Consider the following 13,493-nt stretch of genomic DNA (forward strand, 5'->3'; position numbering starts at 1 on the left):
GAGGATCTGAATTAAGTCTGATTCTCTTGGGCTCTTTCAAATGTCAGCTCAGCATACAGGTGGTCTTTTAACTGCTTTGTATGACCATTTCTTGAATAGTACATCTTGTTTTCAGCAGAGCTGCAAATCATGTATGCTATTCAGGGGATTTGTGCAGTTTATGTGCAGTGCACTCAAAGTTAATCAGAAAAGTTAGTAAGTAGGAGCTCATTTGGGACTGATGAGGATGTCACCTGTAATCCATATACGCCCCATGGTAATTTAACATTAACTAATGTCCATTTATGCAATGACATTGCCATAAATCTCAACAAGAGTGATGTATTCTGGGATTAAAGCATATTTATGACAACAGATCAAAAAAACATAATTTCTACATCTTTTTAAATAATAAAAATTCTTATATTTTGCTTACTCTACCAAACAAAAATGACATAAAGTGATAATTGACAAAGAATTTGTTGAGCTCTGAAAATTATAGAAAACATGAAGAACACAGATTACTATTCTTTTACGCAGATGACAGGAAAGAGTCATATCTGTTCTTATCACTCTGCTGCAATGGGCAAAGCAGCTAAATTTTCAATAATAATCATTGAGTAACAGCCATATTCATGTAAAATAGAAGTATTTTTCCTCATATAAAATGCTATTAGCCATATTTGAAGGCATTATGTTCAGATATCATTTTTCCATTTCACTAAATGACAGCCATTAAATGCAATGGCGACTGCATGACAGGGATATTTTTTATTACTTCAAAAGGAAGAAAAGGATTAAAATGAGTTTATTCAAAAGTGTGATTTGTCAATTTTTTTCTTATCAAGGACTGTGTGGGACAGCTTTAAACCTAAACACTGTGATCTGACCTCCTATTTGAATAAGTTAATGTGATCCAGTGTTCTTAGAAAAGTAGTGAAACCTATCTTTTATATGCAGAAGTCCCAGGAGGAATTTATGCTTTTATATGGTCAGCTGCCAGGTTCCATTTCCTTTTCATCATTCCTGCTTTTATCATATTGTAGTTCTTGACAGCTGAGACGTTCTTTTTAGAATCTGGTGTATGAGCAACTATATAGAGACATTTTTTGTATGAAGGATTTTTTTCCAGCCTCCTAGGTTTTACAGTCAAATAGAATTCTGCTGCCAGAAATCCCTCTTATATTCAAGAGGGACTAATCACCATATTTGATAGAGCAAGCATCTTACTTAGACATCAAAAAGAACTATAAATTCCTACCTTAGAACATTAAAGAAGGATTTTACTCCCATCAGGTTCTTGCATTATATATCCTAAGAACTGTAGTGAAAATTATTTCACATATGTACATACAGACGGAGAGGTAACATCTCTCTGAACAAAATGCTACTCATTAGGGATTTACTGGGAAGGATTATCCTCTTCCTAGGAGCTGTTTTTCACAGGAGATCTTATATACATAGCTTTTCATTTTTTTATTTTTTTTAAGTGTTCTCTGCACAGATTTTCCCAATTGCTTACACTAATGTATGTTTGAAAGCATTTATACATAAAATCTGTGGTAATTTAAAGACAATTACCTATAAACATAAAAAAAATCAGTCAAAAAGTATATATGGCTTTATCATTTTTTTTGTATACTGTTATTTTAAAGCTTTTGCACCTCTTGGCTAATTTACTGTATAAGCTTATTCCTTTCAAAGTAGAAAATTCTCAAGACTTCAAGGCAGGACCTAAAAGTTATGCATGACAACATTCTCTGCTAACCTGAATCAACTCTGTTGACTTCGACAAGGTAAAGACAATTTCAAAAAAGTAAAGCAATTTCAAAAAATTGAATGAAATTCAATTTCAATGAAATTTAATGTCTGTGAATCTCATTGAAAGCAAGAAGAATTAAATATTTATGTAAACTAATAATGGAAATTTGGCCATAAAGAGCAATTTGAGACAGAAACCTTGAAAGGATAGTCAAACTATTCACAGATACGTGCGAAACTTTTTTTTTTTATTATGGAATAGTTTAACACTGCCTAATATGAAGTGTTCCATTTTTCAGACTACAGGCCATGTAGGTATTTTGTTATAGAACCATACTGGTAAAAAAGTTACTCCAATAACATCAAATAATGAAAAATACATATAGCCCATAATTTTAACCCCCCTTTTTTTTTTTTTCTGTTAATTTGCTATTACATATTCTAGAATTATTATGGTATCAGAGGCAGACTTTCCTTGAACATTGTTGGTACTCTGGACCACAGATGAATATTTTGTGCTCAAATTCTACCAAAAAAGTTTGCCTTGGTCCCATGTGCAAAGTGACATTTCAAACGATAAGTCACCTGAACTATAACCATTCCGAAGGAAACATTTCTAGGCATTCCAGCTAGTACACTGCAATCAAATTTCTGTGACTCTCTGTGGGTTTACTGTGAAAACCAGACATGAAGGGGTCACAGAGTAAAGACTACCTTTGTCTAGGGATTGTCAGAGAAAAGCTTTCAAGTACACTTTACATTTTTTTTCAATTCTTGGCAAACTAGAAACACTCATTCACAAAAAAAACCAAACCAAACAAGAAACAAACCACAAAACCCACAACCCAACAATAAAGCAGAAAATAAAAAAACAAAAACCAACACACCCCCCCCCCCCCGCCAAACCCACCAAACCACCAAAACAAACAAAAAAAATCCCCAAATCTGTTAACTTGTTAAGGTATTCCCAACCAGTTTACACTAGCTGCTTTCTTTTGCCTTTCATAATTTGGATTTAAACAGATATGCTCTGTAATCCTCATGTCTACAACTCAGCAGCCAGTATCAGGTTTAACGCTTGCAGCGAGATACAAATACTGGTCCAAGATAACGAACAACATGATCTGAGCACATTAATACTTTGCTAACCAAATGTACACCACAGATTATTAGAAACACCCGATAAAATTTCCTTCTTGAACATAAAAAAATAAATAATCTAGAAACTTAAGATATGCATTGAGCTAACATGAGATGCAGAAACTAATCACTACAACAGTGAGAAGACATTTCATAGAGACAACTTCTTCTTTAGATGGCCTATATTTCAAGTGGAAAAACTTGCTGCCACATTTTTCCTAATGCATGTCTTTACTTGTCCTTTATTCTGTACTTGAACAAGTGAGTTTTCTTGATCAGCTTGATGTTGAAAAGGACTGCAGATTCTCAGAGCTTCTAAAGGATTTGTAGTCTTCCATTCTTTACTGCCAAAAAGATGAGTGTGTGTGCACCTACATGTGTACAGGGGCGTGATACAGTTGTCACTTTAAATTTCCTTCATTAAATCATTTTGTGAACAAAAAGTCAAGTAATAATTTATAGATTTCTACACCACGCATAACATCAATGGGACATTGCAGGGTTTTTGTGCAATGTGTAGCATTACTATCCTCAATGTACCTTAAACTAAAAATTAAGGCTTTCCTGTACTAGAAAACTGCAGCAGATTATGCTGAAGTTTCCATATTTGAAATTTATTTCTCTGTTACTGAACAATGTACAAGATAAAAAATCTGCATTAGAGCAGATTACTGTATGGACATAAGGTTTTATTGCACAGATCACGGGCTTAGATGTCAAAAAGCTATGCCAATAATAAGCAGTTTAATTGAGGTAATCAATATGCTAAGTATTTAATGACCTTTTTTAATGTGTAGTGAATGCACAAAGGAATGTTCTGTAAATATACTTCAGTGTATTATTGATGTAGAAAGTAAAAGCTGACAAGTATGTTGACAGAAACGTATATATCTATAAGATAATTTGCAAAACAAATTATCTCTTGTCCCACAAGTATAGCCTTCATTAATATAATAAATGATCAGTTTATTTCACAAAAACACCTGGTTTTAGAAGTAAATGTGTATTTTATTCCAAATTCCTTTATCAAAGATTCATTCATAGTTTATTTTATCCAAAACAAAACAATCTTACTTAACGATATTTACATCATTTCACATTTGTATTTACTTAAAAGATTTAAAACTTGTAAAAAAGTTTTAATCTTAATCAAAGACAACAGCATCAAAATATTCAGACCTGTCAGGTTTGATAGTTTTACTGTTTAAGTAAGATAAACCACTTACTCCTTGACTAAGTAATTTCTAATCATAATTTCTGTATGTGTTTAGACTTTGCAATTTAACATGACAGCAGTACAGCCTGTCCAGAACTAATTTTTATAAATACACCAGATGTTATAAAAATCTGGACATATTCACTGTAAGGGAAAATAAAGCAAATACCATAAGAATACGGAAATGGTGTAATCTATATTTCTAGCATTGTAGGTCAAAGAAATACAGCAAAATCCCAGAGTATTTACTAATATTGCAAAGGTTAATTTTCTTTCCAATTTTTGTTGATGTCCTGACTCTAACAGACCCAGGCTTGGCTACAGATTTGAAGGCTTGATCAAAGGGCACTAGCCCCTGGAAACAAAACATGCCATGTGCACACATTTGCAATCATGTATGGGTGGCAATAGTAAGGTTGTCCTATCTTTACTACTTATTAAGGGCACATCTATAAAATGGAAAAAAAATAAAAAATAAAAATGAAAAAAGAATGTAAAAAATAAAATAAGAAAAAGAAAAAACACGCCATAGAAGCACTCCACACTAAGATATCCCATTGTATCAAGCATATTCAACATCATTAACCAGCTAGTGCTTTAAGCTAAATAACAATGAACTCCTGAGCCAATAGAATCAGTTTTGCTTCCCTTGTCTTCAGTTATCACATGATTAATTACCACCAACCTTACAAACAGTTATGCTCAAACATTCATGCTCAAACATTCCTCTACTACTGCTCTGGATGTTAATCTAGTGATCAGGGCCACAAGCAGTATGACTACTATCTACAGGATACAGTTGGCCCAAGTCAGTGAACATAGCTAGCACAAACATCTGCACACCATGGTTTATTTTAAATAAAGTTTTATTTTACTGTAGTTGTGAAATGCTTCTAAACCACAGTCTAGTGCAGCTATTACAGTATTTCAAATCACCAGTGTGTACATTCAAAATATTTGCCAACCATTATCACAGAATCTTTGCATTAGTTGCCTTTCAGGATCCAGACCCATACAACTGACAAGACAAATGCTCATATAGCTCTCACAGTTACTTCTCAACCAGATGCTTCAAACTCAACACATTCCTTTACAATGTTCACAGGGATTTCCCTTTCAGATATTTTGCTGTGATGCGAAGGGTTAACTTATGTACAGGGGGGTTAGAGTTAAGCTGCTTGCTTAACAGCGTTACTGCTTACTCGTGCTTACTCAACAAATGCGTGCTCAACACTTACCATGCTTGCCGATACAGGGTGGGAGGACCAAGGCTATTGATAAGAGGAAGGAACAGTAACTCCTGTTCTCTGGACCCCTAAACTGTCTGAAATCAGCTTTGTGGTTTGGACAGTGACTAAATCACCAGGGAACATGTGCAATGACTAGAGATGAAAAGTTCAAGAAAGACTTGTTTACTTCATCTTAATACCTTTGCCCACGACCACCAGGAGACCCTACGCAAACAAGGATCTTTTACCTCATTATATTGGAAGTGGGGATAGGTCATGAATATGTATAGGCATGTTGTGTAACCTCATGAATATGTAATAGTTTAGAGGATAAATATGGAGGAGAACAACGCTAAGGTGCACATTTTTGGAAGAACGATCCCCCATGTGCCTCAGTGCTGAATAAAAGCATACCTGCTTTACAACTTTAACGAGTTGTGGAGTCTACCCATGCATCAGCTGTTGATACAGGCTACCAGCTAACTGTCAACAGCCTCATTCAAGCTCATAGCAGAATAAGACCATATACTAAAATTGTAGTTTTCCCCATGGAGAATCAATTGCTTGTGGAAACAAAACAAGATCTTCAAAGCCAATTTTGTCAGCTCATCATTAATGCGGGGACAGAATGCACAGCATTGGTATCTTTTTAAAATTATTCCTCCAGTAAGTATAAAATACAAGAAGTATTTTGAGAGCAAATCTGTCAAATATGTAGATTCCATATGACTGTAAAAAAAGTGGTCTGAAAAATCTACACTTAGACAACAAATGCAAGCAACAGATCATACCTGCAGTTGATGTTGACCTATATCTAAATTTGGCCAAAATGAACTAACGAAATCCCACTTTGAATGCAAATACATTTAAAATCACTTTGTATGTAAAAAACCCCCAAACAATAATAACGTGCCCTTACACAGAGTATAGTGTCCTTAACCTTTTCATAGAAAATAGAAAACACAGGCTTCATGTCTTTTATGAGATCTAGGTATGTGGCTAAAGGAGTAGTAGTGATTTCTTTCAGATGTTCAGACAATCTCGTTTTCATTCCTGACAGGCCTCTCACCTTATAGTGCCACTTTTTCAACTCCTACTGCTTCATCAGGAGCAACCCAGGGCAATGAATCTCAGGCAGTTAACCCTAAAGACCATAAACACTGAATTTAAATGCTTATTTTATCTAGGTCTATTATTTTGAATTATCTTCATAAAGTTACTAGATTACAATAGGTAAGCTTAATCTTATAATTAATTTACCTAACACAGCAATCACAGAGTGTTTTGCAGATAACAACGGATGATTCTTAAAACAATTCTTTCAATTCATAACTACATTTCAAATAACTAAGTGATCTTTTAGCTTTTCAAAAAATATACTTAAGAGTGAATAACATTGTAGAGAAGCTTGCTGAAGAAACACTGTTCTGAAACTTGTACAGATTCTACTGTTGTTACTTGAAAGACAGTATTGCACTGTTTATTGTCAGTATTATGAACAACCTCGAACAACCTCAAGCAACCAGGAAATTAAGCGCTTCTAGTAAAAGGATGAAAAGCAACATGTCCATTTTTTGGAACAGAGAAATAAGATATGTTAATAACTAAGATAGAATCATTGAATCATAGAATGGTTAGGTTTGGAAAGGACCTTAAGAACATCTAGTTCCAGCCCTCCTGCCATGGGCAGAGACACGTCACACTAGACCATGCTACCCAAGGCTTTGTCCAATCTGGCCTTGAATACTGCCAGGGATGGAACATTCACAACTTCCCTGGCCAACCCATTCCAGTGCCCCACCATCCTCACAGTAAAGAACTTCTTCCTTAGATCTAACCTAAACTTCTCCTGTTTAAGTTTTAACCATTACCCCTTGTCCTATCACTACATAGTCCCTAATGAAAAGTCCCTCCCCAGCATCCTTATAGGCCCCATTCAGATGCTGGAAGGCTGCTCTGAGGTCTCTGTGCAGCCTTCTCTTCTCCAGGCCAAACAGCCCCAACTTTCTCAGCCTGTCTTCATACAAGAGGTGCTTCAGTCCCCTTAGGATCCTCATGGCCCTCCTCTGATCTTGTTCCAACAGTTCCATGTCCTTTTTTCTGTTGAGGACACCAGAACTGTGCACAATACTCCAGGTGAGGTCTCACAAGAGCAGAGTAGAGGGGCAGGATCACTTCCTTTGACCTGCTGGTCACACTCATTTTGATGCAGCCCAGGATACAGTTGGCTTTCTGGGCCACAAGCACACACTGAAGCCGTCTCATGTTCATTTTCTCATCGACCAACATCCCCAAGTCCTTCTCCACAGGGCTGCTTTGGATCTCTTCTCTGCCCAGCCTGTAGCTGTGCCTGGGATTGCTCCGATTCAGGAGTAGGACCTTGCACTTGGCATGGTTAAACTTCATGAGGTTGGCATCAGCCCACCTCACAAGCGTGTCAAGGTCCCTCTGGATGGCATTCCTTCCCTCCAGTGTATCAACTGAATTGCACAGCTTGGTGTCATTGGCAGACTTGCTGAGGGCGCACTCAATCCCACTGTCCATGTCAGCGACAAAGATGTTGAACAAGACCGGTCCCAACACCGACCCCTGAGGGACACCACTCGTTACTCATCTCCAAAGTTAAAAATAAAATTTGAATAGGTATTTTCTTTTTCTTTTCAATTTTTGATCAAGTCCTCCAATATTTTCCTCACTGTTACTTTATGAAACAATCATAGCCTTTAGGTTTTCACCCTTCATAACTCTGCCTAAAATTCAGAAATCATGAGATCAACACTAATTAGAAAGAGAGAATCAGTTTCTTCAAGTGCAAAGTATATATAGTGCAACTGGTATTACCTGAAGGAGAAGCATATTGTAAAGCGCCATTAAATCAAGTGATTTTTAGTGCTGTGGTTCCTATAACCAACATTTAAGTTCTAGGCAAGGAAGAAATTCTATGTATTCTCTTGAAACACCTGATAACCTATCCAGACTTTTGTCTGACAGACAGGAATGGTATATAAACATCAAACTGAAGACATTCTTGCTACACAAACTTGACAAGATCACATGATATTATCAACGCATTGGAAAATGCAAAAGGAAATCGATCATTTATGTTTGTGAGAACATTGGAGAAGATGACATTACAGGAAAAGGAGATGAAGTAGTTAGATTTCTTCTGTGCACATCATCACTTAAAATCACAAACATGACACCTATCCTACTGGATCTCAAATGCAGTGAAATGAGGGCAAAAGCATGTAGAAAGCTGTAATTGATAACAAGGGAAAATGAAGATTGAGAATCAAAACCGAAAATCCAGGGAGTCTGCCTCAACTGAAAATAGTCACAAGCACATGTTTTCATGAGAATGACTTACAAGATGGTGCTAAGAAAATATTTTCTCTGTAGAAGGGATATGACATACAGTGTAACAGATCTCAGACCTAAAGATCTTGTAAGGGATTCTTATGGTCAAGTACTTTTCAGTGCGGAAGACATAGGTTTATATTTTTTTTTTAAATATTTTATCCTAGAAGTGACTTCACTCAGGCATCAATTCACTGATCCTGTGATTGACTGATTACAGGAATTAACCTCTTCATAAGACGTATATGCAAAAACGTTGTGGAAAATGTAGTTAGGCATTTTGAAACATTATTTCACTTTTCCGCTGAAGCATATGTATAATAAGACTGCAAGCAAAGACTAGGAACATATGTTATTTGATGTTTCAGATGAATCATACTATGCAATAGAAGTTCTGAAGTCTCATTTTTAAGAGGATCAGTGCGAAAGCTCTTAATCACTGCTTTACTCTGTCAAGATTTCTAATACCTCCAGCTAGACTGCCTTATACGCCTCAAGGTACATCTTCCTTGTTCTCACACAATCAAACACATACAGCATCATAATGAGTGCATGAAAGACTGACATCCATAAGGTGCCCCCTGCGAACCATTTCTCTGAAGTCTGATTATTCCAGGTCCCAAGCATAACAGCCACAGTCAATGATGTCAGCTGCCACAGCATGGGGCTTCAGGCATTCCTCTCCAAGGTCATTCAGCAGCATTTTGTTTTTCACATCTATGTTTATTATTTCCTTTAAGCATAAATACAATTATCTGTCCAGTGTGTATAGACTTCTGAGCTTGACTAATAGAAGCCACTAAACATGAAATCACAAAATACAGCAAACCTTACACCTATAAATATACAACACTTCTGTTCCACTCTCTAAAAATTTAACTTTTAACAACATTTTATTCTTTTTATTTACAACACAGCCAAAATCACTGAAAATTCCACCACCCTGAAATGAATAATACCTAACCCTAAGAATAAGGGTTTCAGATTGACAGTTAAACAGCAGGTACACATGAATGATGAACTGTGGGAGTTCAAGGCCTACCAGTGATCCAAGGCTAATGTACATAAAGGCTTGCTACTGCAACAATTTATTTTTGAAAAGGGGAAAGGGTGATAGAAGTAAAGTCACAGTGAGAAGACGATTAGGAAACGGCAGGTAAAATAATGAATAACTGAAATAGCTCCAGTGAGGAGCAAGCAGTGGAACCTTACCAGGACAGCAGACTTAAGCACATTTTAGACAATTGTTTCAAGTTGGGTTAAGGGCAAATGCAGGTTTATTCACCCCCAAGTATTCAAGTAAAGAACTAATATCCCACAAAGCAGTGTCTTACGTGTTCTTAGAAGTAGACTCAAACTCAGCTTGTGGAGCAAGGAAGAAAAGGACTTTCTTTTGTTTTTCTTTAGTGTTATTTGAGTTACACTCCAGTGATATTTTTTTTAAGATCTTCAAAGTCTTACTGTGAATAACAAAATTCACAGTTTTGGTCACCTGTCTATGTAGCTAGACCTATTCTTTCAAGGATATATGTTGGCTGTCTAATAAAAGTGGTCTGAATATCCTCAAAATTCAAAAGTATACAAGCTAAGTTCTATTTTTTTCTTAAAAATACTGTATCTCATTTCTCTTTTAAGTCCTATTTCTGTATATCAAAGTGTCCCAGAGAAAAACGCATCCCTGACAAATAACTCCAACCAATTGCTAGAGTCTCAATCAGCAACAAATGTTTAACAGCACGTATACTTGCTGCCCCTGGCACTTTCAATAAATAGTGCAAGTGAAATATGTCACAACTAAGGCAGCAGAAATTTCAAAATACTTTTTAGCTGTGGAAAAAAAAAAAAAAAGATAAAGCACAGATAAAGTCCCACAAAAGAACTTTAAGGTGTTTTGTTCAAGACACTGGAATTCATCAAGATGAATAGAGTAGCATGTAATACTCTGGATGCAGAATCTCACTAATGAACTTATACGTGTCAGAACAGCATGGAAAAAGAAGCAGCACAGAAACCTCTGTTTCAACTCCCACACGTTCTTATGCTCAATGGAAGATTGAGGAAGTCTGCAGTCATGATGTTACTATGCATGTCTGAAAAACAAATAGTGATTTACTACCATCTAATGAAACTGACAAATAGAAAAGGCAGTGGTCATGTTTGCTGTCTCACTGGTAACACAGGAAGATCATCTAGGAAGCAACATCAGAGCATTTGCCTTGATATTACTTTGACGCTGTTTTCCCTCATATGATCCCTTACAAGAATGGTTCGGTTAATTTTTAGGCACTCACAGTGCTCACTTCATGCTCACTGCCAATCTCTTTCTTCCCTTAAGACACTTTTTGTAAAAGATTTCCTTTTTCACGTTTGAAAGTTGTGGGAGACTGTCATCGGCTGTCATGCCTAGTTAAGTATCAGATTCCAGTGACTAAGTGTGTGGGTTCACATCCACTGTGACAGAGGACTTTATAAGATGTTTGGTTTTTTGGTGGCTTTTTTTCCTTATATGACTCCTACCCTTTCCCTGTCTTAGGGGTTAAGCTGTTTTCTATTTATGACCTACTTTTCATAATTTATGTAATGTGGGCCCAACATCATAGCATACTGGAAACATGAGACATAATCAGGACAGAAAGCAAGATGTACCTGCAGAGTACAGAGGGGACCATCACCAGCCATCACCTCTGCCCACACTGTAGTCTGACTGAAGATACTTGACTAAAGTAGAATGGAGTCACAGTAGTGAAGTTCAGGAGTGAAGAAATCATATAATTTAGTCTCTACCTAATAATCTGATTATATTTTTTTTTAATGTATATTTTTTAAAATGGGCTACTTAAACCTTTAACTGCCTACATCTGCAGAATGCAGTGTCACTGTTCTATGCACTGTCAAAACATATTTCTTGTAACATAAATATTTAATTAAAAGATACAGATATGTAGTAGTAAAGAACAAAAGTAATCTTAAAAACAACTTTGTGCAAAGTATGGAGAAAAAGATCTATGGGATAGAATCATCAAGTTTTTCTGTACAGATGAGATGGTTTCACTTGGATATTCCTACCTCAGGATTTCTGAGAACAGATAACAAGAGAGAACAGTTTTTTGTCTGCTAGTCCAGCAAAATAATTGAAGCCTGATGTGCAAAGAGAGTAAGATACTGTGTAAATTCACCAGGTGAAAGTTACAGATTAACAGTTTGGAAAACCTAATGCACATAATCAATTAGTACAGGTATAGAGGAATAAGTAAATAAGAAGGACAAAAAAGAAATTAAATAGTGTCCTCATTCCTTCCAGTACTTAGGGAAGCTGTCATTATTAATGTAAAAATGGACATTCATACCAGAAATGATTAAAAAAAACAACATAAATCAAGGTAAAGAAAGGCTGCGAAGTTTCTAAGTATTGAATAGCAAATGCTACAATTCTTAGACGCTAAAAAATGTAACACTCTTCCCTCAGAAGTTGTGTTTTGCATTACATATAAAGTTCATTTGAAAGGAAAAAAAAATATTGTATTAAATGCAAATTAAACATTTCAACTAAGGGAGACACCACTATTTTGGAAAATGTATCTGTCTTTATATATTTAAATTACCTTTACTGAATTGCTAACACCTGGGACTAATAGTAACTTCAACAAATTAAAGTAACTCTGGTTATGTACAAGTAGCTGATCTTTAAGGATCATTATTATCTTACCTTCTTACCATACATTAATGAAAATAAGAATAAGAGAATGAAGAACATACATACATTTCTCTTTTCTTAAAAGACACATCTCACTCCCATTTATTGAACATAAAAAGCAATTAACTTTGTAGCACATTAACAAAGTATTGCATTTGAAACATCTAAAGTAACAAAGATGTTTTCAACATCAGTGAAGTTAGGTTATGTTTTTCAATAGTACCTGTAAGATTAATTTTAAACAATGACTAAGATGATATTAAAATGTAGAAAAAGTACAATAAAAAGAAAAAAAAATAGTCAATAGGTGTAGTTTACAAGTGTCCATGTAGATTAGTGCAGGGAATAAAAGGTGTATTTAAAGTGCACTTAAAGATCTAGTTAAAGGACAGCTTATTTTCCTTGTAAGAAAAAAAAAAATCTTGTAGCAATTATCCATCTGCCTTTCACTGTACAAGAACCAACCAGCTGACAAACATTTTATTGCAAATATATTTATATGAACTAATAAAGCATTAATTTTTTTTTATTATTAAATTACTTTTGTTATTGTGCAGTCCTCATTTCCCTTGATCATCTTATTTATAATGAACCTCAGTCCTCAGTGCATGTTAAAAAGAAAACCTAATTTAACAATACTTATTTTACTGCCCTATACCCTTACTTGTGAACATTTGCTGCGACTGGTTTTTAATCAATAACCAACTGCTAGGTTAAATTAAAGTCAAAAAGTTAAGACAAGGTTGGGGTGGGGGAAGGGCAGGAAGAGAGGGAAAGAGGGAGAAATGTGCTTATGCTGTGATAGCTGTCCTAACAAATAATTCACAACATTCCCATAAAGAAAATAAAGAAAATAAATCATTAAGAAATCATGTTGACATACAGATGGAAGGTTGTTTGAAATTCTTTGATGCAAACAACCTCATCGTGATTCATTTTAGCATAAATCAAAAGGGTTAATACTACTAGAAGTTATACACAGAAATAGCCCAGTGCTACTCCTCTTCTTTCTTCTGTGACTTCTGCTTTGGTAAAAACAAGTATTTTGGTCTTTCAGTTTAAAAAAAATGTTATTCCTGCAATTTGGTTTTTGATGTAAATCCATTGTTACAGTGTT

This window comes from Pezoporus flaviventris, unplaced genomic scaffold (genome assembly GCF_033815535.1).
Source record: "Pezoporus flaviventris isolate CSIRO_AGI_PZ_B2104156 unplaced genomic scaffold, CSIRO_AGI_Pfla_v1 ptg000027l, whole genome shotgun sequence".
NCBI classification, from domain to species: Eukaryota; Metazoa; Chordata; class Aves; order Psittaciformes; family Psittacidae; genus Pezoporus; species Pezoporus flaviventris.